Genomic DNA, 26,170 nt, shown 5'->3' with positions numbered 1-26,170 from the left:
GAAAACAAAACGTTAATTTGAAAAGATACATGCACCCCAATGTTCACAGCAGTTTTATTTACAATAGCGAAGACATGGAAGCAACCTAAGTGTCCATCAATGGATAAAGAAGATATGGCATACACACACACATACATGCACACACACACACACACACACACACACACACACACACACACACAATGGAATACTGTTCAGCCATAAAAAAGAATGAAATTTTGCCATTTGCAACAATATGGTTGGATCTGGAGGGTATTACGCTTAGTGAAATAAGTCAGTCAGAGAAAGACAAATACTGTATGTTATCACTTATATGTGGAACCTAAAAAATTAAACAAATGAATGAATATAACAAAACAGAAACAGACTCACAGATATAGAGTACAAACTACTTGTTACCAGAGGAAAGAGGAGAGGGGCAAGATCGGAGTAGGGGATTAAGAGGTACAAACTACTATGTATAAAATAAATAAGATACAAGGATAAATTGTACAGCACAGGGAATATAGCCAACACTTTATAATAACTTTAAATGGAGTATAATCTAGAAAAATTTTGAATCACTATGTTGCAACCTGAAACTAATATAATATTGTAAATCAACTATATCTCAATAAAATAAATATTTACCAGATTTTTGAAGACTTAGTATGAAAAAAAGAAAAAAGTTAAGGTACTGCCTTAGAAGAGGATAAAAGATAATGATTAATTTTACACTGTGTTAAATAGAGTGTGCATTTAAAGATTTAAAAGAAACTTCTAAAATAAAATCAATAAAATATATAACTTTGAAACAAGTAGAGGAGGCAACACAAGCATACAAACAGTAATTACTTCAATAAGTGCATAAAAGTAAATAACAAAACACAAAATGCAGAGAAAGCACAATACATAAAAAAACACAAATCAAAATGGTAAAAATAATTCCACATATGTTAGTTTCATAACAATTGAAAATGGATTAAGCTTACCCAATTGCTGTGGAGCCGGCTAAGGCCTTTCATAAGACTGTGTTGCAACCAAACATGGCATAAGATAGCAGTGTAATTATTTAAACTTTCACTAATGATAAACTGGAATCTTATTCTAAAGAGGACTGTATCAAACATTTAGGAAGTTCCAGAAAAATAATAACTATAAAGATAGTGGAATTGGGGAGCTATTTTTAAGCACAATCCATACCTTGGGGGGAAAAAACGACTAGGAGTGGTGACTCTAATTAAAAGCCAAATATGAAAGCCAAAGAAGTCTCTTAAGTAGCAGTATACAAAGAGGTTCTTATCTACTTCAATGTGAGAGCAGAGAAAGTCTAGGTCTAGCCCCAAGAATCAATCAGTAGAGTAGCAGAAAATCAAAGAGGGTAAAATTCCCAGCCTAGATACCAAGGTCAAGGTTCTTGTTGGGAAAGAATGGGATCCTAAGACCTAAGTTGTGAACATCTGGATTGATGCACAGGTTGCTGTGAACTCTCTTTGAGATGTTAAAAGAATTTATTTGAAGACCATGTAGAGACTTACCACCACCCTGTAGGGCAACATGCACCCCCTTCAGGATCTGCCTCCATACATTCTCCTACACAATAGACTAATAGCCAAGATTAAGTAACAATGAAACCAGGCCAGATTTGTGCTACACCCTGGAAGGGACAGCAATTTATTTTGACAAGAATAAAAAGAAATTTAAGCCCTGGCTTTCCCTTGCTGCCCACTTGGTTACAGTTAGCCCCACTATCTTGAGCTTCAAGAATGTGTATTTCTTGAGCATGAGATGCCATGTAATATCACATCAGACCAAAGAACTCACTTTATATAGCAAAGGAGGTTCAGTAAGGGGTAAGCACCCAACCAGAGAATCAACTGATCCTATCACATACCACATCACCCAGAAACTGACAACTTGATGGAACAGAGTGTTGTAGGCACAGATTGTCTACCAATTCAGAGGTGATACCTTGTAATGATAGGGTGCCTTCTTCCAGGACACAATTTGCACTCAACCAAGACTTTTATATATGGTTATTTCCCTATGGGAAGAATCCATGGGTCTGGGAAGAAAGAGGTGGAAGCAGGAGTGATCTTACTTATTGTCATTTCCATCATCCCTATTGGGGAAGGTGTGCTTCTCATCCTTAGAACTCTGGGATCTGTCTGAATCTTTTGAGGTTCTGTGTCACAAAACCAGAATACACAGCAAGAGTTTCATTACACTATAAGAAATGGGTGCTGCCTGGGCTCTTTGTGCTGACCTAGCAGGTTAAAAGTTGTCATCTTTGTGGGTTTTATAGATCATGATCATCAGTCATGGGAGCAGGGAGAAATATTTTGCTATGCAAGTGACCCTCATGGTACCCCATGCCCAAATTTGTTGGTAAATAACAAGCACAGCAGCCACAGCTTGAGAAGAGAATGTTGACTACGGGCTCAGGCATCTCAAGGTTGAGGTCGGGTCACATTACCACTTAAGCCACTGAGACCAGCAGAGATACTAATTGAGAGTCAGAGCACTTTTGAATTGATAGTAGAGGAGGAAGAGGAGCATCAGTTGCAATTCCTACTCTATATTCATCAGGGAGGGCTTTCATTCATCCCACTATCGTCCCTCTACTAAGTCTGTCCATGAAAATAAAAAACTCTCTGGAATATTAGAGGAGTTATTCTCTGGATTTATATGAGAAAATATATCCAGGAAACACAAGTGAAAGAATATAATGTATGCTGTGCTACCTGCTCAGGTCCCACTTCAGAGATGAACAACTTACTCTCCCAGTTGTTGGGGGTGCTGCCAGCAGTAAGCCTTCAGCTAAGAACCCTATTCAGGAATTGCCTTAGTTAAAGTTAGATGCCCAGCCCAAGGATATGCTCCTTTCCTAAGTCAGCTGACATCCACTGAGTCATTAATGCAGGGGTATAAAGGCCCAAGCCTCACAGCCCTACTTAGGCCCATACAACTGTACAGCACCACATAGGGTCAGCTGAGCCATTGATGAAACTGGGTCTCAGCCCAACTTCTCCCTCTGCTCAATCTTGCTTCCATCCCTTTCTTTCCTTCCAAAGGTGTTTAACTCCCTATTAAAACTTTTACACATTAATCACCATCTCAGTGTCTACTTCCCAACCTGTAATGCATAGGTATATATTATGTGATGTTTTATATTTGAAATGAAAGATATAGACGTATGCTGAGGTTCCAAGGGATTATTTTTATAGGAAATCTATGAAATTATTTGACCAACATTCTTACTTCCTTTGGGGACTGTCCCTTCCACAGTCATATGGCAGCTGGAACAGCCATGGTTCAATATGATCCAACTTCAGACCATAACGTAATGGTCAGAAGTGAGTGTCTGGCCCAGCTGGACCAATCAATTCATCCCCAAGGATGATCTCTTCCTAATGGCTGACATTATAAAATGTTAACCTCGGGATCTATCAGCTACTATACGTTCTGTCATGTAGAACTGAGAAATGAAAATGGCAGAACTACAGAAAAAGAGAAAAGTATGAAGCTAATACGGAGAGAAGGAGAGAGGATAAATGGAGAGATTCCCAATAGTGGACAAATCACTGGATATAATTGTTTCTGAATCCCAGCCACAGTTTAGTCTATAGGTTTGATGAGATGCCAAGGTCCTCATGGATTTCATATTTTGATTAAATTACTTCAAAAATGGCTTGAGCTATATACAAGCAAAAATCTATAAACAAATGTCATTGGAAACATTTCTGTATTAATGTAAAGCCTATTATAATTTTACTGAATTATATACTACTAGGTTAAAACTTGTAATCTACTTGGTTTTCTATGGCTTATCAACAACAATCTGTACATGGGACAGGGCCTCGAACCTAATGAAAAACGTGTCATTCATTTTGTTTTTAAATCTCTCAATTGCACAGATAAATGTTCTCCTACACTGGAATAAATCATTTCAGTTGTAAATAATTTTCATATTTATATCAATTTTCAAATTATAAATATAGTATACATTTTTACGGGGCTATTAGACATATTTAATGCATATAAAATAAATAAGTACATTTTATTGTTTTATTATTAAGTCAATTTCAAACTAAGAGCACCAGAATTCTCATAGGAGTTATTTCTTAACAAGATCCTTTCAAGTCTAATGATTTGTTTGTGTGATTCATAATTTTTTTACCACTTTCCTAAATATCTTACATCATCTTAAAAAATGATAGTCACAATGTAAATTTATTCATTCAGAACTAAATTTCAAAAGAGTGTAAATATTGTCATTTTGATCCACAGGTATATTGATGGATATTATTAGAACATGAGCATTTCATGCAAAATTTTTTAATTTAAAATATTTTTAGTATTTTGTTATATATGTATCCAAATATATTTATTACTCATATATATTAATTTTAGATACAAAAATAAAGATTCTGGCATTTACTTTTACTGTAGTATAAAATTAAATGTGTATCTTTAATGTTCCTTAAATTGAGGGTAAAATACTTATATTCATGCTAAAAGTACTCATTTTTTCCATCAGATTCAGAAAATGGTCACACAAACACAAAACAAGAACAAAAAAAGAATGATCTCATCTATATGCTACATGCATGAAGTTATACAAGAAAGATAACTAAACTAAGTAAATATTGTTTAAATCATACTAAATATTTGGCACAGTGTCTGGCATAAATGTAACTAACATAATTTTAGATAATCCAAATTATCTGTGGGACTACTTTGGATGCCTTATACATCTTTAGCACTACAATGCAATTCCCAAGAGGAAGTTTTCTAAATTAAATATTACCAATATGTTGTATTGGTCAGTATTGTGCTAGCAATGCTGTGGAATTGAACTAATCACATGCACTTCAGTGTTCTATCATCACGTAGTTCTAAGCTTTCATAGCAATAGGATAAGTCATCAGGCTGCCTCACAGTGGGATTAAAGCAAGCTGATAGAGCTTGTAAATCAAACTGTTTAAAAAAATTTATCAATGCCAAAGACCTAAAAGACATGTGTGCTTGGCAAAAGGATACAAATGTGATTCAAATATGAGTTCCATTCTCAACAACAAACTTTTAATCAAATGAGGTATCAAAATGTACATAAATAGACAGTAGATATAATAAATGCTGCCCAAACCAGAGAGGAGATGAACCTGCACCGAGCAGAAAATCAAGCACAGCAAGAGTGTTTTCCTCTTCTGTCCATTTTAAGAGTGCATCCCTGCCCTAAAGCTGGGTTGGGAGGTGATGAAGCAAATTCTGTAGGAATCATAAAACCAAGGAATGCAACTGATTTAATTTTTAACACTATGGAGTTTACAATACTTTGTTTTCGTTATTGATCTTCTTCAAAACCATGTTAAAGATTGTTCCCTCCCTCCCAGATTTGAAGCACTTTGCTTAAAACACAACCATGAACTGTTTATGGGAGAGAATTTATAGGGGAGAAACATGCATCCTTTCTTAAGAGCAGAATAGAAAATCCCAAAGGTGTGTTTTCTCTGGCAGTTAACCTAATGAAGGGAAAGCAGTTGCTCTTTAAAAAAAAAAAAAAAAAGAGGAGGGGGAGAAGAAAGTGATAGAGACACTCTTTTAGTACAAAGTGAGAGAAATAGGCCAATTAGTCAGGACCTAGCAATATGTAACATCAGGTCTCCTATTTCTCACCTTTTCGCTCATCAAAATTAACACTTTGCTGCCTTCTGGCTTTTGGAAATGCCTTTCACCTTTCATGCAGTTCACACCTTCAGGCCCACAGGCATCTACACTATGACAGTAGGCCCCGCCTTTGCTTGGAAGAAGTATCAGAGGAACTGCTAGGTCAAACTCCCCTTTCCTCACCTGACTGAGCTGCTGATACATCTTCTCTAGCAGGCCACAAATACCGTCCTGACTCCAGGACTTTAAAGTATTTAAAACTAATAACTCCTATTGTTTCTTTTCCTTGAACACTTTCTCAAATTTCTGGAGTTCTATCTCTTCCAGAAAGTGGCAATTATATATTATAAACTCTTGTTCCAAATCTTCACTTATTCCTAAATTCTAATCTCTACACGTTCCTCCCAGCTCAGTGCCCTCTGAGTGACAGCCGATATTGATCCTTGTTGCCCTGCATACCCTAATAACACACTTGCTAAATGATATGAGCCTTGGGGAACTGTTTTTATATTTTCTAACTGGGTTGCTTCACTACATCTGCTACAAAATCTACCTGGATATACAGCCTTAAAAATATTTATGCTAAAGAGAAGCCCATAAATAATTTGACAGTTATGTTTTCTGTTTACTTGTTAATTTTATGGCCTCAGTAATACAAGCCCAGCTAAAAATCTTCTCTTCTTTGGCTTTTCGTGAATATGCTTCATTAAGGAATTTTATAGTTCCATTAATAAATCAAAATAAAATTTAATCAAAGATATAAATGCTGTGCAACCATCTGCTTGGACTTAACTACCTACAATTTTAATGCGTGATTTTTGTATGCTGAATACCAATACTCCCTTGTGCGTGGGTTGTGCATCTGTGTGTGTGTGTGTGTGTGTGTGTGTGTGAAATCGACTACAAAGTAAAAAAAAAAAAAAAAAAAAAAAAGCTAATGCTGACCACACTGGAAGGAACATTTGGAAAGCAGTGTGTATTTAAAGAAGGTTCATTCATCAAATTTTTCCCATTAGATTTGTTTAAATCTTCCAATGCTTCTCCTTGGTTTTCTGTGCCTCATACAAATAGAAAATATATTTATGTTACTTGTGGTTTGAGGCTATATCTGTGTATATTAGTGCTATGAGTCTATTGGAAGAAGAGGGCTATAGAATCTAAGGCCAGAAAAGATAACTTACGTAAAGTCAAAACAATAAAGGTCACAGTTTCCTTTGAGAAAAAAATCTTCTTGTGTTTACATACACACACACATAAACATAAAATCACCTGCTTAACATAACTATTCAGGAAACCATCATTGTGATATATTTTTGCTCTTCCTTTCTAATTTTCAGAACACTTCCATGACTATTCAAAATAGAGATGATAAGTAGCCAGAAGATATCATCCATGGATATGGACCACAACAGTTACGACTATAGTATAGCTTTTATAGTTGATCAGGATAATTATAATATCCTTTAAAGCAGTTCTGCAAGAACATTAATATGTACAGTGACTGTAAAACAAAGGCAAAACCTATCAAGAAAAACTATAGGTAAAGAATACATTCCACAGGGAAAATCAAAAGTGATTATCTTAAACCTGTAAATTTTACTACATTATCCACTGAATTTACCTCCTTTGGCAAGAGTCTAAAATTTTTTTTCTGGATTATAACCCATTACCTAGACACATGCACTGAAGAAAAAAATATATATCCCCAGCTTGAATCCTTTCTTTTTTTTCACTCAGATATGCTAATCTCCTTCTGCCTGTGGATGTTTGCACTCTCTACCAGACATTGGCCCAGCTTCATCCTCTTCATCATTCTGTCCTCAGCTCAAATGCCCCCCACTCTGCCCACCCTAGAGAGTCCTTCCCTGAGTATCTAAGCCGACACACACATTCCCAGACCATCCTAACCAAAGCAGATGGTTCCCCATTGCTAATTATCACTGTGATTTATTTTCTTCTTAGAAGTCAGTACTATCAAAACTATTTATTTCCTTATTTATTGTCTATCTCCCTGAACAAAGTATGAACACTTGAGAGAAGGGTTCTTGTCTACCTAGTTCACTAGAGCATAACTGCACAACACATGGTTGAATGGAGTTCAAATGAACCATTTTGTAGCCCCATAAGATTGCTCTTTACCTTCCCCTTGCAGTCTGCACTGTGTAAAAAATATATATTGAGAAAGTCAGAAAGAAGTGTGTATTGAAGTTTTCAATAAGCCTCTTTGTCTTTCCTTGGTGAACAAACACACTGTATGAGTGTGTAAAATGCTGATTATGACTTACACAGGTCAAAGCTGACATGTAAATGATTTTGAAGGGAGGCGTTATTGCCTATAAAAAAGATGAATAATTATAAGGCTAAAATTTGACCCACAAGGTCCATTTGACCCCAATGATGCTGCCTCATGTCATAGACTCTGGGGATGTGGTGTCAAAGTTGAGAAAGAGATGAGCACAATTTCAACATCACCCATTTTTCACAATAATTTATTTATAAACAAATAAAAAGTATAAGTTGATTTACTGATTAAAAACTTCCAAGCAATAAAAATGGCTGCCTTCATATTAATGTATCATTTCATTTAACACTGTACATTTTTCTGTTCAATGTGCTTCCATATTCAATGCTTTATGTAATCCTACAAACAACCTTTTGAAGTTGGGAACACTGCTCTTTTGTTTTTCAGTGAAAAAAAACTATTTAATATAATCAAGGAATGAGACTACTTGAAGAGAGAGAAAAATGTCATGGAACTCAAGGCTTAAAGTACTAATGGCAATGGTTAAATGGAAAGGCAGGAATATAAATAACTTTCTCTTCTGGCTGCTGCACGCTCTCAAGTCTGCTGCTCTCTCTCTCTGTTCTTCCCTCCCTCTCTCCTTCCCTCTTTCCTCTCTTTCATTTTTTTTTTTTTTAAGTTGAAGTAGAGTTGATTTACAGTGTTGTCCCAATCTTCATTGCTTTTCTATTCATGTTTACCTTAAGTGTCTACCTTCTTTCCATAATCCATTTTTGAAACAATATGTTTGGCTAATTGAAAATTGGCCAAAATGTCCATATTTAATAAATCTTTGAATGTGCATAAATTCTTTACAAAATTCCATATAGGTAGTATGGCTTATTCAACTATGAAATAATTTCTTTTGCTATTTCCATAACCCTTCATATATTTTAATAAAATATTCTTAAGACTCTTGGGTTTGTACATATTTATCTCCTTAGAATTTTTGCTTAAATATTAATTTCATTTAGTAACTTTCCCCCTTCCTGAACCTACTGAAAAACAAAATCACCTCTTCAGAACAATGTAATACCACCTCCTCTGAACTCAGAATTTTCTTTACATTCATGTATTTTATGTTATGTATCCACTAATATCTTGTAATCTATTTATATATGCATACATTTTGAAGGCAGGTTATTATACATGGTAAATCATGTGTGAGACTATAGCATAAGCCAGTAATCAAGTGATCCAGGATAATGTAAATTCAGGATAAAAGTAACATCTTAGGAAAACCTCATTGGTTAAATACTCAACAATAGAAATACAGATGGATTTAGTTCCAAGTTCTGAAAAGAAACTTCCCTTCCAAAATTGTCATAAGACTTTGGCAAATCATGATATTTGATTTCTATCAAAAATAAAATGGCTCCTTACAGTTTTTCTCTTTCTAGTACATTTGTTCTGCCATGCCAAAATAAGAAAGTTTGCAGCAGGTGGTTGTTTTGTTTTTGAGCATAATAGTTAATGGCGTTTTCTGCTGTCAGAGTTTTCAAAACCATTAATTTTATCTGAGGCCTTTTTTGGCTTTCATACTTTCCTGAATATTAATTACGTGTGTAAATTTCTCTTACAACCACATCTCAGTAAGAACCTGAATCAATGTATCCCTCCCATCACATTTATTCAGGCTCAGCCTCCTCTTCTATTACCCAGGTGACAAGTAGACAAAGTACAAAGTTTTAATTCTGTTTTTTCTCTTGGTGGAAAAATAATGATACGATGGATAACTTATCTCCTCATTTCAGCCATCATTAAATCATGGACCTGAGGACTCTTAACAGTTTGGAGGTCTTTCTCATTTAGAGTCTATAGGAGGTACAGATTTTGTTAATAAAATAATTTTAGCATTATTCAAATACAAGACATCAATACAAATATGTGGTTTCATTCTACAAAAGCACACAATTTATGTGACTAGAAAAAGTTGATTAGGATTTCATATCATATCTTTCTATTAAAAAAAGTATTTTCAGGCTCCTAGGGGATGGGTCAGAAAATAACAAGTCAGAGCCACTGTCTACTCTTTCACAAGCTTTAGTCTACTTTTTCCAAACCTACATTCTGATGTATAACTCATGTCACTTGTCTCTACCCCAGCTCAGGTGATTTACCTGATCTTCCTGGAACACACATTTCAAGGGTTTCAAGTGATTTTTACTACCCTCCCATATCCAACTTCCAGAAACTTGTCTATTTTCTGCTTATGCAGAGCACATTAGCTTCTCAGCCTCTGAGCTGTCAGTGAAAAATGGAAGAGTGAAGATATGTGTTTTTCTTCTCTGTTATAATTCCCCTAAGATGATAATAAAACATACATAAAGTCATAAACCTCTAATTAAGAAGAGCATGAGAATACAACCATCAGTAGAAGGCAGAAGGATAATACATTTCTAAACAAATAAAAACAAAAGATGGAATAATTTTTAAAAAGGATGCAATAAGAGTAACCAGCAAAGTGAGCCTGAGAAAAACTTTTCTTTGAGTTTACAAGGTGGAGGATATAATCTGGGAATCTTCTCTTAAGCTTAATGTTCTGAAAATACACAATGATCTGTCAAAGCATATGGTTTTATGCTGGACATTTGGTGGACTTTTTCATTATGAAGGCTCATATCCCTTTAACCCTAATACAATTGATCCTCATTATTTGTAGATTCCATATTTACAGACTGGCCTACTCACTAAAATTTATTTGTAACCTCCAAATCAATACTTGGGCACTTATGTGGTTATTCATGGACATGTACATAGAGGCAAAAACTTAAGTTGCTGGACACACGCATTCCCAGCTGAAGTCAAACAAGGCGAGTCAGCTCTCATGCTGTAAACAAGCATGCTTTTAAAAGTCTATTTAGTGCCATATTTTTTACATTTTTGTACTTTTTCTTGGTGATTTAACTGAGAATTTAGTTTGAGAATTTTAAAATCTTCCCAGGTATAATACTGAAGTGCTGTGTAGTGTTCCTAAGTGGAAGGCTGTGATATACTTTATGGGGAAAATATGTGTGTTAGATTAGCTTCATTCATGCATGAGTTACAGTGCTGTTGGCTATGAGCTCAATACTAATGAATCAACAATAAGGTACATCCAGAAAAATGAAGAGGAAATTCACCAATCTGTCCATGAGACCACTCCAGAATGTGCTAAAGCAACATCTATAATACGTAATGAAACTATGGAAAAGATAGAAGTAGCTAAATTTGTGGATTCATGAGGTGATGACCCATTTTAAAAAGTGTAGTAGATGGCACTATTGTGAGGCTGAAAGCCAGAGAAATTTACAATCACATTACCTAGAATCAGAAAAATGTTAAACCCTTTACAGCTAGTGCTGGCTGGCTTGGACATTTCAAAGGGTAATAGAGCATGAAAAAAGTTAAACTTGCAGGTGAGGCAGATTCTGCGAGTCAAGAGACTGCAGAAGAATCATAAAAATACCTGCTAAGTGTTATTTAGGAAAAGGATTTTATGGTAGAGCAGGTTTTCAACAATGAAGACACTAGATTGTTTTACAAGGACATTGTTGGCAAGCAAACCTACCTAACATAAATGGTGTTTTGGTTGATAAAAATGTTGTTACCAGAGGCTTGCAGGAACCTAACCCTGTATTTCCCCTAGGAGCAAAAGTTCAGTATTCACTAATTCAGTATCTATGGTAATTTTCTAAAACATCACTATGGCAAATAATGAGAAGCAACTGTATATATAGCAGAAATTCCAGCTAAAACTAAACTTTACAGTTCCCTTTTCAGATTAACCAAGATTGAAGATCATCTCATGCTAATGCCATTAATTAGAAAAACCACATCAAAAGGAATAAAGAGTATTTAAGATGGACAGAAGAGACGTTTACTAGCTCTGATTCAGGAAAAGACTGATACATTTCAAAGCAGTTGTGCAAAAGACAAAGATCAAAATGGGAAGGACAGAAACTTGTCAGAGAAACTGTAGAGAGACTATAATGTGGACAAACATCTTGAATATTTCAGGGACATTGTCTATACGGTGATTAGTGTCAATAAACCAAATGCTCGTGAATCCATAATCTACTGATTAGAATCAATGCACGGAAGGATCAGTCATTTAGGAGCTAGGTCATTATCCTGGTGCCATTTGTTAATTGACCTGTTTGCTATCAATATGGCAGCCTACAGCAATGAATATTTTTGCTGCCTCTTTCCAGGGAAAAACAGAGCCAACTGGGAGGGAGTAGGATGGGCGTCACAGAGTATCTAAGGGAACTGAGCAGAGTTAGCCTGAAGAAAGAAGCCTTGAGAGAAAGATGAAGGGCATCTTTAAGTGTTTGAGCATGTGGCACAGTGTGTATCTTAAATTTATTTTTATTTCTTAAAAGGGTAGAACTAAAAGCAATGGTTGAAAAGTTACAAAGAAGAAGATTTCAACTAACTATCATGGGTAACGCTGAACACACATATTCATTCAATAATAAAACTGAATGCATTGAGGCATTCTGTTTTTCCCTTTACTGCCATAATTAATCAGAAATAGAGCAGTGCTTTGTCAGGGAGGCTGTGCAGAGAATTTACCTTTGGGTAGAAGGATGTACCAAATGTTGTTCAAGTTCCCTAGCTCTGATTCCCCAATACAGTGTATATTATTCTCATTAACAGCTCGGTGCTTTGTGTCCACCTAGAAGAGTGGGATAGGGAGGGTGGGAGGGAGACGCAAGAGGGAGGAGATATGGGGATATATGTATATGTATAGCTGATTCACTTTGTTATACAGCAGAAACTAACACACCACTGTAAAGCAATTATACTCCAATAAAGATGTTAAAAAAAAAAAAAAAGAATTCATGCTGGGAAGAAAAAGAGAGAAAACATATCTGAGATTTCTCTGTAAAAAACATCATCATCTCACTTTAAAAAAATGTATTAACACAAGTTAATAAATAAATAATTAGGTAATGAACGATGTGTGTGGATAGAAAAATTGTCAGTTAGGTAACTAAAACTTTTGATAAAATCCACTTGCTTTATATAAATAATTTGCCAGAGGATCTTGCTACATTATTTGGAATAAAGAAACAATCTCTCTCTCAAATATGATTCAGTAGAGAACCATAAAGCAAAAAGAATTGAACAGTGTACAGCACTAACCACAGGGGTAACTAGGAGAAAGAAAGGATGGATGCACAGGATTAATTAAATTACAAATGCAATCACCTTGGGGAAACCAAACGTAAGCTATAGAACAAATAGTCATTCATCAATAATTGCAATTAATAAGTCATTCTAGAAGCTTAAGAGATTGGTCCTCTGGGGTTAAACAAAACTGAATTAATATATTGGTGCCACCACTTCCGTCTTTGCATCCTCATCTCTAGGAGTGACAACATCTTTAAGCCTTAGTTTTCTCACTTGTAAAAACAAATAAATAATAATAATACCTCACTGAGTTGTTATAAGGATGATATTAGACAATTAATGTAAAGGTCTTAGCATAGTACCAAGCATGGAGTATAACCGCCAAAAACTTTAGCAACAACACTAACAATACCAACAGTAGGACTGTCATCATCGTATCAGGCTGGAGATAACTGGAATTATTTCATTGAAAAGACAGCATAAGAGCAGGTTTTTGACGAAAGGCTAAGAATTAGATACGAAATGCTGTGAAGGCAATATTGCAGGGGACCAACATACTGCAGGGAAAAAGCCACAGATAGTATATAAAACAAGACATAGTTTGATTGCTAATCTGATGACCAACTCTATAAAAACAAAGTTAATGAAAACCTCACTTTTCCCACTGCTCAGATAAAAAAACAGTATTTGGTGTCATCACTGACTCCTTTCTTTCTCTAATATCCCACCATTTGTTCAATCAGCAAGTCTTATTTACTTACATTTTAATTTTTCTGAATTTTAATTTAAAAAATACTTTAAAAAATTTGACTACCTGTAGCCACCACGGTGACTGCCACTACTCTGGCTAAATAAATCATCATCTCCCACCTTATGTGATTATTGAAATACCTGAGGCTAAGAAAACTTATCCAAAACTTATCCAAAATCAAAAAGGAGTACAGCATGCCTTCCAATGTCACACAGGAGCACTGTTTAACAAGCCTAACCAGGGACTATATATATAGTTGTGACCAAGACAGCCTTAATGTTCCTCTCAGCTTGACTAATCTTTAGACAGGCTACTTCCTGACTCTAGGCCCCCGACCTCCCTTTTCTTAGAGTATTTATTTCAGAAAGTCTCCTAACTGTAAATTCTTTCTCTGTCCTTTTGTGATATATGAAAAACTTTTTAAAAGCCTCTGGCCAGGGCTTTCCTGGTGGCGCAGTGGTTGAGAATCTGCCTGCCAATGCAGGGGACACGGGTTCGAGCCCTGGTCTGGGAAGATCCCACATGCCGCGGAGCAACTAGGCCTGTGAGCCACAATTACTGAGCCTGCGCATCTGGAGCCTGTGCTCCGCAACAAGAGAGGCCGCGATAGTGAGAGGCCCGCGCACCGCGATGAAGAGTGGCCCCCACTTGCCACAACTAGAGAAAGACCTCGCACAGAAACGAAGACACAACACAGCCATAAATAAATAAATTAAAAAAAAAAAAAAAAAAAAAGCCTCTGGCCAGTTTTCTGATCCAGGCATGACTTTCTCATGGACTTGCAAGGCATTCGTTTGAATGTAATCATCAAGGAAGATAGAGCCCTTTCTCCCAGTCTCTGTGGAAGGTAGGAGTCTACCTTCAATCAGTCTCAATTAGCAAAAACAGAAGGCCTAATTACAGAGCAAAACAGTTGAAAACTCAGGAATAACTCAATGTGCTGGACATATTCAACTGATTAATCTCTCCGCTAATATCCTCCAGTATTTTTCCACTCATTCACCTCAGTGATTAAACTCTCCTGCCTTTTGTTTCAGTGGAGCTAAGTTCAGACTTTAGTTCTGGCTTTCTACACTATTCCAATAGCCTTGAGTAAAGTTTTCTCTGCCTGTTTAACTTTAGTGCAATTTTTGCTTTGCCATTCTCCAAGACAATGGATGTGTCTTTGATTTTATTAGATTTTGTTAGAGCTCAGGCACAGTAAAGATAAATATTAACTTGTAGATTTCTTTCTGATAGAAAAAAATGATCTAAAAGATTATAGTTTAAAAAATAATAATCTCAATAATTTTAAAAAGCCATTTAAAGATATAAAGACCATTTCTGGTTTAAAAAACAAAACTCAAAAAATTAGTAATAAAAGAGAATTTCCTAGGCCTGATAAAGGCATCTAAAAAATCCTACAGCTAATATTGTACTCACTGGTGAAAGATAGAATTTTTGTCCCTAATATCAGGAACAAGAAAAAGATTTCTGCTCTCACCACGTCTATACAACATTGTACTGGAGGTTCTTACCAGTGCAATAAGAAGAAAAAGAAAAAAGAAATAAAAAGCATGAGAATTGGAAAGAAAGATGTAAAGTTGTCTTTATTTAGAGAGGACACAAGTGTCAATGTAGAAAATCCTATGGAACCGATGAATTAACTACCAGAACTGATGAGTTTAACAGGGTTACAGAATTCAAGATCTATAGTCTAAAATCAATAGTATTTCTATTAACTAGTAACAGACAAGTGGAAATTTAGAAATATCATTTATAATAGTACCAAAAATATCAAATACTTAGGGACAGATCTTCCACAAGATGTGAAAGACCTGTATACTGAGAACTCCAAAACTCTGTTAAGAGGAATTTAAGATGACCTAAATAAATGGAAATAAATACCATGTTCATGGGACCAAAAAAACTCAATTTCATCAAGAAGGAGTTCTCTCCAAATCAATCTACAGCTTCAATGCAATCTCAATCGATATCCAGCAGGCTTTCTTTTTTCCGGAAGTTGACAAAATTATTCTAAACTTCTAACAGAAATACAAAGGGCCTAGAAAACCATAATAACTTTTAAAAAACCTGCAGACTCCTGTCATCTTTAGCTGTTGATATTCCCCTCCCTTGTCTCTTCGATCCTTTCCTCTGACCTAACTTCTCAGCCTTCTCTTCCTGGAACTCACGTGTGACATATGTTAGATCTCCTTGAATATCATTTATATTTTCTTATATGCATCTAATCTCTTTATTCTCTCATACTAATAAAATATTACTACTATTTAACATGTTTTGGCATCAACATACAGAGAGGCTCAGAAAACTGAATTTTGTGCATATACAATACTAACCCTCTTCTTCCTTGAGAATGTAAAATTAGAAGTACAAAGGGCACAGGGTAGAAAATTAAAAATGATTAAACATGTGGTGTAATCATAAGGGCAAATATCCACATCTTACCTAGTGAGGAGTCATGAAACTAGCCACAGAGGAGGATACAAGAAAAAAATGACCTAATTTTATTGCATAGAGTTACAGAGATAAGCAATAAAAAGCAAGAATAATAATATAAATGTCAAAAATAAAAGAAGTAGGTTGGGGCGGGGGGACCATAATAGAAAGAAACCCTCCTCTCATAGCAAGAATCTATAGAAAATGCCCAAGTTCTCAGATCAAGAAGTGAATATAAAAGAATATCATTAACTATTAGAGTGATAATCACAAGAACTAAAAATAGAAACAATTTAAAGTTTTACATATTTTGGGGGAGGCTTGATTGTAAGTAGAAGTACTGGTTAAGTATTTTTTAACATGCATTTCTGTATTATATTTTGCATCATTATATGAACATACAGTTTCAATTTTAAGAACTGAATTGAAAGAATTTATGTCTATTTTGCAATGAACCAAACTAGGTATTATACATACTTGGACAGAAAAATATGACTTTCAAAATATAAATAAAATGCAATGTTCCAGTAGGAAATAAGTACAATTCAATAAAATGGCACTGTTTTAGAAATCAATCATAAGGAATAAACAGACAGAAATGCAGACAAATATGTATATATAGTAATGTTGTTTGCTCTAACAAATATTAAACTAAATGTTCAACAGTGAGGAAATTGCTAAATATACTATGAAATACCATGCAGATCTTTAAAGTTACATTTTTGAAGAATTTTAGATAACATGAGAAAAAATGCCTATATGGTAGCAGGTTAAAAATCACTATCAAAATTCATGTACATAAATAACACCAATTGACATAGAAGAAATACTTACATATGTAAAACTGGATACAATATTGTGAACAGCTATCCTTGAGTGGTAAGAATACATGTGATTTTCATTTTAATCATTACAGCTTTCTGCAGTTTTAAGTTTGTATTATGATCAAGTAATGCTATCATAAGAAAAAAACAGTAAGCATTATATAATAAAAATGAAAAAATACAGTAACTGATGCCTAGAGCTCAGAATGATGCCACAAATCAGTCAGCATTTCTCATCAACATGCCAAGATGCTATTGATTTCCCCATCTTGCCAACTGTCTAACTCAATTTGATATTGTGTTGTGTTTTATGTCCATGCTTTATTCACAAGACATTGGCTAATTTTCTCAGTGAACTCTGTGTCCTTGATGTTTCTTAAGTTCTAAATTGCAAAAGAGCTTGTGAATTAGACAAGAACTAGTTCTCTGATCTCCTGACACTATGATGCAAACTTTGAACTAGATTCAGAGGAAGCAATGAAGCATGGGTAGCAATGACCCTTTTCTAATACTGAAATAAAAATTGATTTTTCTCAGACAATTGAGCTGAGAAGAGGCCAAAAAGATTTGGCAGATAGAAGAATCTTATTTTTCATATACATAAAGATAGAGAAAAATTGAAAATAAGACATTCATCCAGAAAATTTAAGTGAAAAATAGACATATATAATTTTAAAAATATTCTTCAATCTAGATATTTCAGGCAAACCCCTAATTTGGACTTAATTTTTCAATTTATACATTATTACTTTACAAACTCTACAATCAAGGATCTACTTTTTGTGTTGTTTTAAAATTTCAACCCATTGGTTGGACTGATACTTTGGAAAATGTAATAAAATAAATTACTATAAAAATGATCACATGCCTGTATATCACAGCAATGTTAATTTCAATAACAGCTTCCAAATGTTAAGTCTTACTTTCTGAACCCATCTTAAGGGCCATTGACAAACATCTCACAAATCACAGCAGTCCATGACCACCTTTCCAGCAGTATTGCTCTTGATAATTCTGGACATTCTTTCTTGCATAAATGAATATAAATCCCCTTATTAATCTATGTAATGAGTTTTAAAACAACATGCATTTAGAAAATAATCCATTTGTGCCTGATACCAATCCCCAGTTTCAGCATGTCCTAGATAAATATACCCACTTGAGTTCGACATACTGCTAGCTGTGGTTTAAAAAATAAATAATGCAAGTCCAGAGAAATACCTTCTCTGGATAAGTACTAGCAAATTCTTATTCTCTGTAGAGACCACACAAGATACAATAAAAATTGAATGAGTAACAGTTCTCCTTTATGACACATTTAGTCATGACCTCAGGCAACACAAACGAGTAACCCCTTTCAAGTTTACATATTTCCTATGAGTGTCTAAAATCCATATACTTCAAAAGTCACTCTGTCTATCTTTCTACTTATATTTACACAAACACACAGATATAATATATGCATACATATTTTTTTTCCGGAGGGCGAATTATTTTGAAAGAGAGTGCCATAGTATGCAGTGCTTAAAAACATGACCTTTGGAGTTGGGAGTATGGTCTCTCATTAACTAGCTGTGTGCCAATGAGCTCATAGCTTGGCCATACTGTTAATAAAACGATTGTAATTCTCAAGAAGAGGACCTGATCTGTGAGATGAAGTACACAAATGCTAAGTATAGTGTTTGGCATGAGAAAACATTTGACAGATGATATTACCATTATTAATACATTCACTGATTACCAGCTACTGAGCTTGCTCCAATTCAGAAGTAAACATGATAGTTCCAGGTACACCTAATTAACGGTTCTCAATATGGATACAAACAAAGTCTGATGTTTTAAGTTGCTATCCATACTCTAGATTTGCCTATGAACTTAACAGTTTTGAGTTTTATTTGCTTGTTATTTTTTAAACAAAGATATGAAAAAATCATTTTCAAAGTTTAGTTATTGGCTATGTTGTGGGATCTGTACCTTTTTGTTTTTCAAGAGAAAGTCATCTTCCAAGTTCAGATATTACGATTCATTTTCATGCTTGTTTTCTTTATTTTGGGGCACATTGCATGCCTTGGTTTTTTATACATTCACATACTCTAGTTTCTATCACACCATGTATTATGTTTCAGATTCCAAACCCATAATTCTATTAAATCACTTGAGAATTGGACCCTCCTAACACTCACCGTTAATTTTGGTTCTACTTTTAGATTTTCTATAGCAAATGATTTATCATTAATCAGGAAAGGCAACAATCTTCTTCTGATTTTCCTTCTGCTTTGCACCTAAATATGTTGTCTGATTTTTTTTCCAGCTATAACTGAATGACAAGCAACCTGTCCATAGCTATCAGTTTTCTTTCATGCAACTATCATTTCTTTTTTCCATTTTCTTAGAGACTGTATCCATTTTAAATTTTGAGTTTTTAATCCTTGATTTAGAGGCTCAAAATGACTCACTGGAGAACCACTGTTTAAAACATGTATGTGATTTTAACAAATTAAAATGATGGAGTAGTTCAAAGTCAGACTTCCTGGGTTCCAATCAAATCATCCAGCTGTGGGAACTTGAGGAACATACTTAACCATTCTGTGTCTGTTTACTCATCTTTAAGATATGGATAATAATAGTGCCTGCCTCATAAGGTTAAGGATCAAATGGTTTAATATAAATTAAAATGTTTTATGCTGTGTCCCTACACAGTTAAACCATTTAGCAATAACAACTACTATTAACATTCTATTTTTCACATGTGGCTTCCAAAGCTAGAATCTTGATACTAATTTCAGGTCTCTACATCCTCAGGGATCTTTTGAGAAGATATTAACTTCATGCCTGTTTTTGCATGTAATCCTAATCCCAGTTTACTATGCTTAACAGAAATGGTGTTTAGAAGGTCCATTGTCTCTCTATAAAATAACTCCTTCCACAATGAAAGATTAGACAGCCCTTGATTTATTCTTCTCCAGTTCCTTCTAGACTTAAGAATCAATACTAAGTGATACAATGTAGAGTTTATGTTGGCTTCCCACCCAACAGTGGGAAAAGCTCTAAGAGTGTGGAAATAGGCATCATATCTGTAAGTATGATCATGAGATAAATGTCAAGAACTTTACATTAGTCATCAAAAGCAGAGGGTGGCCTAAAATGGTATGAGTATGCCTCTAAATTCCAGTTTCTAAGTATAAGCAACTCCTCTAATCCTGTTGGTGTTCCTCAAAAATTCATAGAGCAAACTTTTTCAATATTGCCTACTGAACACTGACTTCCATATGAAATCATATTTCAGTTTCAAGCACAAAGGGTTGTAAACCTGGATCCATCAGTCAGAGCTCTTTGCTAATTTTAAACTTCATATTACACCTCTGATTGAGTAAGAAGTTACTGTCCTCATAAAGCTCTTCTCTGCAAACCACTAACTCTATGATTATTTAGAAAGATTTGTCTTTAAATCTTTATTTTGACTTTGTGTACAGCTAAACAGAGATGTCGAAGGTGTGTTGATATACCACATTTTTGTAAGAAATTACCAGAGTAAGGCCATGAAGTTGTCTTCCTTTGATAAAATGAAGGAGAGGAGGAAGAGAGGAGAAGAGATAGTTTGATCATCTCTTCTGAAATAAAATTCACCCCAAAATTTTACCAAGATCTACAGGAAAGAAAAAAAACTATAATAAAGGTTCTAGTTTCATAATCTGTCTTCCCATTTTATCTACAAAGTATTCTAATTCAAAGTTTATTTCAAGATTAATATTCTTACAGCAGAATTTCATGGTATAATTCCTCAAGTTAAACTATCTAAGGTTCCACTGTATTTTTGGAGACAGGGCTGATTCTAGGTTTAGTCAGGATATATACAAGATGAGTTTGGTCATCTTATTATGTCAGAAAATAAAGAACTTCTCAAAAAAAGTGATAGGCCATGTCCCACGGACATGGCAGCTAGTTTAAAGGGGCAACCACTGGCCAAACCTCAGACAATTTGAGCTCTCCCTCCAAAAATAATAAGAAGCATAATAAATTATAAGATATAGGAAAAAAGGTAGAATATATCTGTACCAATAGTAAAAGATACAAAATAAGTAAATAGGGTAGAAGGGAAACAGGGCTATTCTTTACAGTACCAATGGTAACTGGTGAATATGAAGAGAGTGCTGGAGTTGGAAATCATCACTTTCTGATCATCAGAGTAATTATTATTTCACAGTTGCATCATCAACAGATGCCAAACTTGGAGGGAAATTTTGGTAAGTGAGCAGAATATTTGCATGGTTCTAAAGTCTCCTGATAGATTGCTTATTAGTTGCAAGGGAAAAATCAGTAAGTAACTACTCTTTGTCAAGGGCAACACCTTGATCAGATGATGAAAACTAATATCACCAGTGAGGGGCAGATTGACATTATGTAGCTTCAGTTGTGATAACCTAAAAAGTATACAGCATCATTTATATGTAGCATCATGTTCTAGCCAGGAATGCAAAACATGAATCTAATCATAAAGAAACATCAGACAAACTCAAAATAAGGAGAACATTATTTTAAAAGGTGACTGTATTATTCAAAAGTAACAATTTAATAAAACAAAAGGAAAACCTTTGAATATACCCTAGATTAAAAGAGAAGTGATAACTAAATGCAATACATGATTTGAGACTGTGTTCTCACTAGAGTAACAAAATTGCTACCACGGACATTATTAGGTCAAAAACTAAAATATGAGTAACAGATTTGATAAAAGTATTACATCAAAGATAAATTTGCTTAAGTTGGTAACTATATTCCTACCTAAGAAAGTAACCTTACTCTTAAGGACTACCCAATAACGTATCTAGGGGATGTAATATTTACAACTTATTCTCATGATTCAGAAAAAGAAGAGTACTGGACTTCCCTGGTGGCGCACCGGTTAAGAATCTGCCTGCCAGTGCAGGGGACACGGGTTCGACCCCTGGTCCAGGAAGATCCCACATGCCGAAGAACACCTAAGCCCGTGCGCCACAACTACTAAACTTGCGCTCTAGAGCCCGTGAGCCACAACTACTGAGCCCGTGTGCTGCAACCACTGAAGCCCATGCGCCTAGAGCCCGTGCTCCACAACAAGAGAAGCCACCGCAGTGAGAAGCCCACGCACCACAACAAGAGTAGTCCCCACTCGCCACAAGTAGAGGAAAGCCCGCGCACAACAACGACGACCCAATGCAGCCATAAATAAATAAATAAAATTAAAAAAAAAGAAAGAAAGAAAGAAAGGAAAAGGACAGTATTATATGGAGACAGTGTATTAAGTTTCTTATGGTTGTAAGCCTGAGGTCCTTTCCTCCCTGGCCGTCAGCTAGGAAACTTTCAGTACTTTAAAGCCACTCACATTTCTTTGTTCATGAGCCAACTTCAAACCCACAATGGCATGTGGAATCCTCACACTTTGAGTCACTCTGATCCCTTCTTCTATCACATCTCTCTGACTTCTGACTTATAAAAGGTTATGTGATTATATAAGACCCACCAGGATAAAATCTATCTTTTTTTTTTTTTGGTTGATCTGGGTCTTATTTGTGGCAGGCGGGCTCCTTAGTTGTGGCAGGCAGATTCCTTAGTTGCAGCTTGAGTGTTCCTTAGTTGCAGCACGTGGGCTCCTTAGTTGCAGCAGGCAAGCTCCTTAGTTGTGGTCTGCCGGCTCCTCAGTTATGGCATGCAGGCTCCTTAGTTGTGGCAGGCATGTGGGATCTAGTTCCCTGACCAGGGATCGAACCTGGGCCCTCTGCATTTGGAGCATGGAGTCTTAACCACTGCACCATCCAGGAAGTCCCTAAAATCTGTATCTTAAGGTTAACTGTCTTGGGAGTTTAATTACATCTGTAAAATCTCTTCATAATAGTACCTATATTAATGTTTGATTGAATGACCAAGGAATAAGAATCTGGGGGCTGGAAGGAGAACATCTTTAGAATTCTGCCTACCATAGCTAGAGATAGATAGATGATAGCTAAATTATGACTGGCAGATAGATAATGATAGAACAAAAATAATAAAGCAAGATGGGCAGAAGGTTAACAACTGAATCTGGTAAAGTATGCTTCTGTACTGTACTTGTAAGTTTAAGTTTGAAATTATTTTCAAATAGAAATTTCAAGATATTTAGGATTTTACAGTTAAGATTATCAATAATATTGTCCCAAACTATCTTTTCTATTTTTATCAACAGTTACTTCTGTAAGTTATCTGTAGATACCCAGGAGAAAACTCACGTTCTCCTGACACCTTATTTTCCTCATATTCTTTCAGGTAGTAGTGGTTGAACTACTTCCAAGACAAAAAAACAAAAAAACAAAAAACAACACTAATCCCTTGGGGAAAGAGAAGGAACACAAGAAACAAAAAAAGGATCCAAATTCTATTTTAACACTGTAAAAGTTCAAAACATAGAAAGGTCTGGTTAACTTATCCACGTACAATAAGATTCTTGAGATGTTAAAAATGGATTTTTCCTACTTATTGATTTTGGCTGGTAACCAATGCCCAAAACAGATTGCAAAGCACTCTTCTGTTCTAAATAGAGTACTTGCTAAGATGTAGCAAAACCCAGTGTCTCAACACCAAGCTCATTATCCATCTTCAGCCTAAAAGAGAAAAAGCTTGAGATTCACTAGGAATTTTCTTTAAATACAGTCATCTGCCAAATAAGATGTGCTGCATATGCTCCTTTCCCTGTTGTGACTGAATATGTCTGTGTTTTTCATGAGATGAGGGGGTTCTTTTCCTACCACTATGGAGAAAGGGAGGCTTCATTTAAACCACTTGAAGAAAGGGACTTGTCTGTAAGAAGAAAGACGGGCACCTCAACCTGTGACCATATGATTGTTGATGTGTAAAAGGTCATACATAGACGAAGACTGTTCAGTGCTACTAACTTTGTCAATTAGAGAGAGAGAGAGGGAGAGAGAGATTTGAAGCATCCTGAAATTTGAGGGACATGAGACAAAAATTCATAACATCTTAAATGGATCAGGATAGACAACTCAAGTGGTACTCCCTCTTGAACCAACTTTAACTCGTAAGAATCCTGTCCGAGAAGTCTGTGTGGTGGGGTGAGGTGACTCCAGCAGAAAGAGACTGTGGCACGTCAATATGCAGAGAAAAAGTTCAACGGGTTATAAGAAATCAGAGGGATACTGTACCACCTGTGCAGCTAAATGTATAGTGCAAATGATTTCACTTTGTGGGGAGGCTGGAAGTCTGTAAAGAATCCATTAAACATTCCAATGAAAAAGAGTCAGTGTTTGGAAATCTGCCCAGCCAGATGTTTTGATGAACAAAAAATAACGACAAAAAGATTCAACTATGTTAAATGGTTTTTCCTTGGTCCTGGTTTCCTTTCATCTCTTCCTCCTCCTGATCATGAAGGAATCGGAAGTCATATAGTGTCTATGGAAGAGGCAGGACTCCCAAACATTGCAAGTTTTGCAGCCTATGAGTGTGTATATAATTTTTATGCTGAGGAAATATTCTGAACCTTTAAAAACTGCAGTTATAACATAGCTTATGCTTCATTTTCCTTGACAGAGACAGTATTTTCTCATATTTCTCATATTTCAAAATACTAGTTTGAAATTAGATTGCCTATTCCATTTACTAGGACTACTTAAATTACACCAAAACTTAATCAACCCTTTATTATGCTCATGGGTTCTTTAAGTTAGGAAATCAAACACAATATGTTGGGTATGCTTGTCTTTGCTCCATGATACACAGGGCCTCCTATGAAAAGACTAAAAGACAGGAGATGTCTTGATGGCAAGAGACTGGAATCATTTGAAAACTTGGTCACTCAGCCTAAGCCTGCTTACTCTCAAGGTTGATGCTGGTTGTCAGCTGAATCTTTAACCGTGGCTCTCAGCCAGAACACCTATTATGTGATCTCTCCCGAATTTCCTCCAAGGAAGCTGGGTTCCTAGGGTGACAGCCCTGTCACAAAAAGAGACCGTGGAAACTCTACTTTTTGCATAATCTAGCCTCAGGTGTTAAAAAAACATCATTTCTGTCAGTCACACTTTATTAGACAGAGCAGTCACAAGCCCACCAAGGTTTCCAGTAGGGGTGGAAGTTGGTATGGACTCCACCTCTTGGTGAGGAATAGCAAGGTTTTTAAAAGATTATGTTAGCAGAAATATCACTTTGGTCATTTGTGGAAAGTACAATTTGCCACATTGCCTATTTTCAAGTCCACACTGCCAGATGTGACCATAAACAAGATACCTAAAAAAATTTGAAAACTTCTATTTTCTTATCAATAACATAGGATGAGGATAATAGTATCTACTCACTGGTTTGTGATGAAGACTACATTAGAATTTCAACATACAGGGCATAACAGTTCTTAGATTCATTATAAAAATACATGAGGGGGCTTCCCTGGTGGCGCAGTGGTTGGGAGTCTGCCTGCCGGTGCAGGGGACACGGGTTCGAGCCCTGGTCTGGGAGGACTCCGCGTTCCGCGGAGCAACTGGGTCCGTGAGCCACAGTTGCTGAGCCTGCGCGTCTGGAGCCTGTGCTCCGCAACAGGGGAGGCCGCGATGGTGAGGGGCCCGCGCACCGCGATGAGGGGTGGTCCCCCCTTGCCGCAACTAGAGAAAGCCCTCGCACAGAAACGAAGACTCAACACAGTCATAAATAAAGAAAGAAAGAAAGAAAGAAAGAACGTGAATTTCTTTAAAAAAAAAAAAAAAAATACATGAGAGCTATCATTATTTCTTACACCTGCCAAGAAAGCTTCTAAATCTGATGGAGCAAATTATAAATTAGCATATTCACACTACTCTTTTATTCCTTCAGTCTCTTGAAATTTGGGTAAGCTCTTTGTTTTGTTTAGATGGGTAATTAACAGTTTAATTGGGATTTTGGAAGGTGATGTAAGCAGATGGTATATTTGAAGTAGGAGAGAATAATTACTGTTTAATAACAATAACAGCTATTGAGGGCAATGAACATGACTCAATTTATTTCATTCATTTTCCCTTTCCCACTTCCACTACAAACCACTCTGTAAATCTGTAAGAAAATAAATACTAGAAGATGACAAACACAAACACACACAGAAGAGTTCGGACTACAGAA

The 26,170-nt window shown here is 35.7% G+C and overlaps 1 long non-coding RNA gene across 1 annotated transcript in view; it reads right to left on the bottom strand.

Annotated features, from left to right (window-relative positions):
* The window catches only part of LOC309604718, an 80,587-nt gene extending 55,134 nt beyond the window's left edge, over positions 1 to 25,453 (bottom strand). Inside the window, exons 1-2 of the long non-coding RNA XR_014231013.1 lie at positions 14,537 to 25,453; positions 162 to 14,227 (exon numbers count right to left, since the gene is read on the bottom strand). This is a non-coding gene — a long non-coding RNA (uncharacterized lncRNA). The remainder of the gene's footprint in view (positions 1 to 161; positions 14,228 to 14,536) is intronic.
* Between the last annotated feature and the right edge of the window lie 717 nt (positions 25,454 to 26,170).

The sequence above is a fragment of the Balaenoptera borealis genome (assembly GCF_965194805.1).
Source record: "Balaenoptera borealis genome assembly, chromosome: 10".
Taxonomy (NCBI): domain Eukaryota; kingdom Metazoa; phylum Chordata; class Mammalia; order Artiodactyla; family Balaenopteridae; genus Balaenoptera; species Balaenoptera borealis.
Note: the sequence above shows the minus strand (reverse complement) of the source record. Positions and strands in the feature narration are given on the sequence as shown.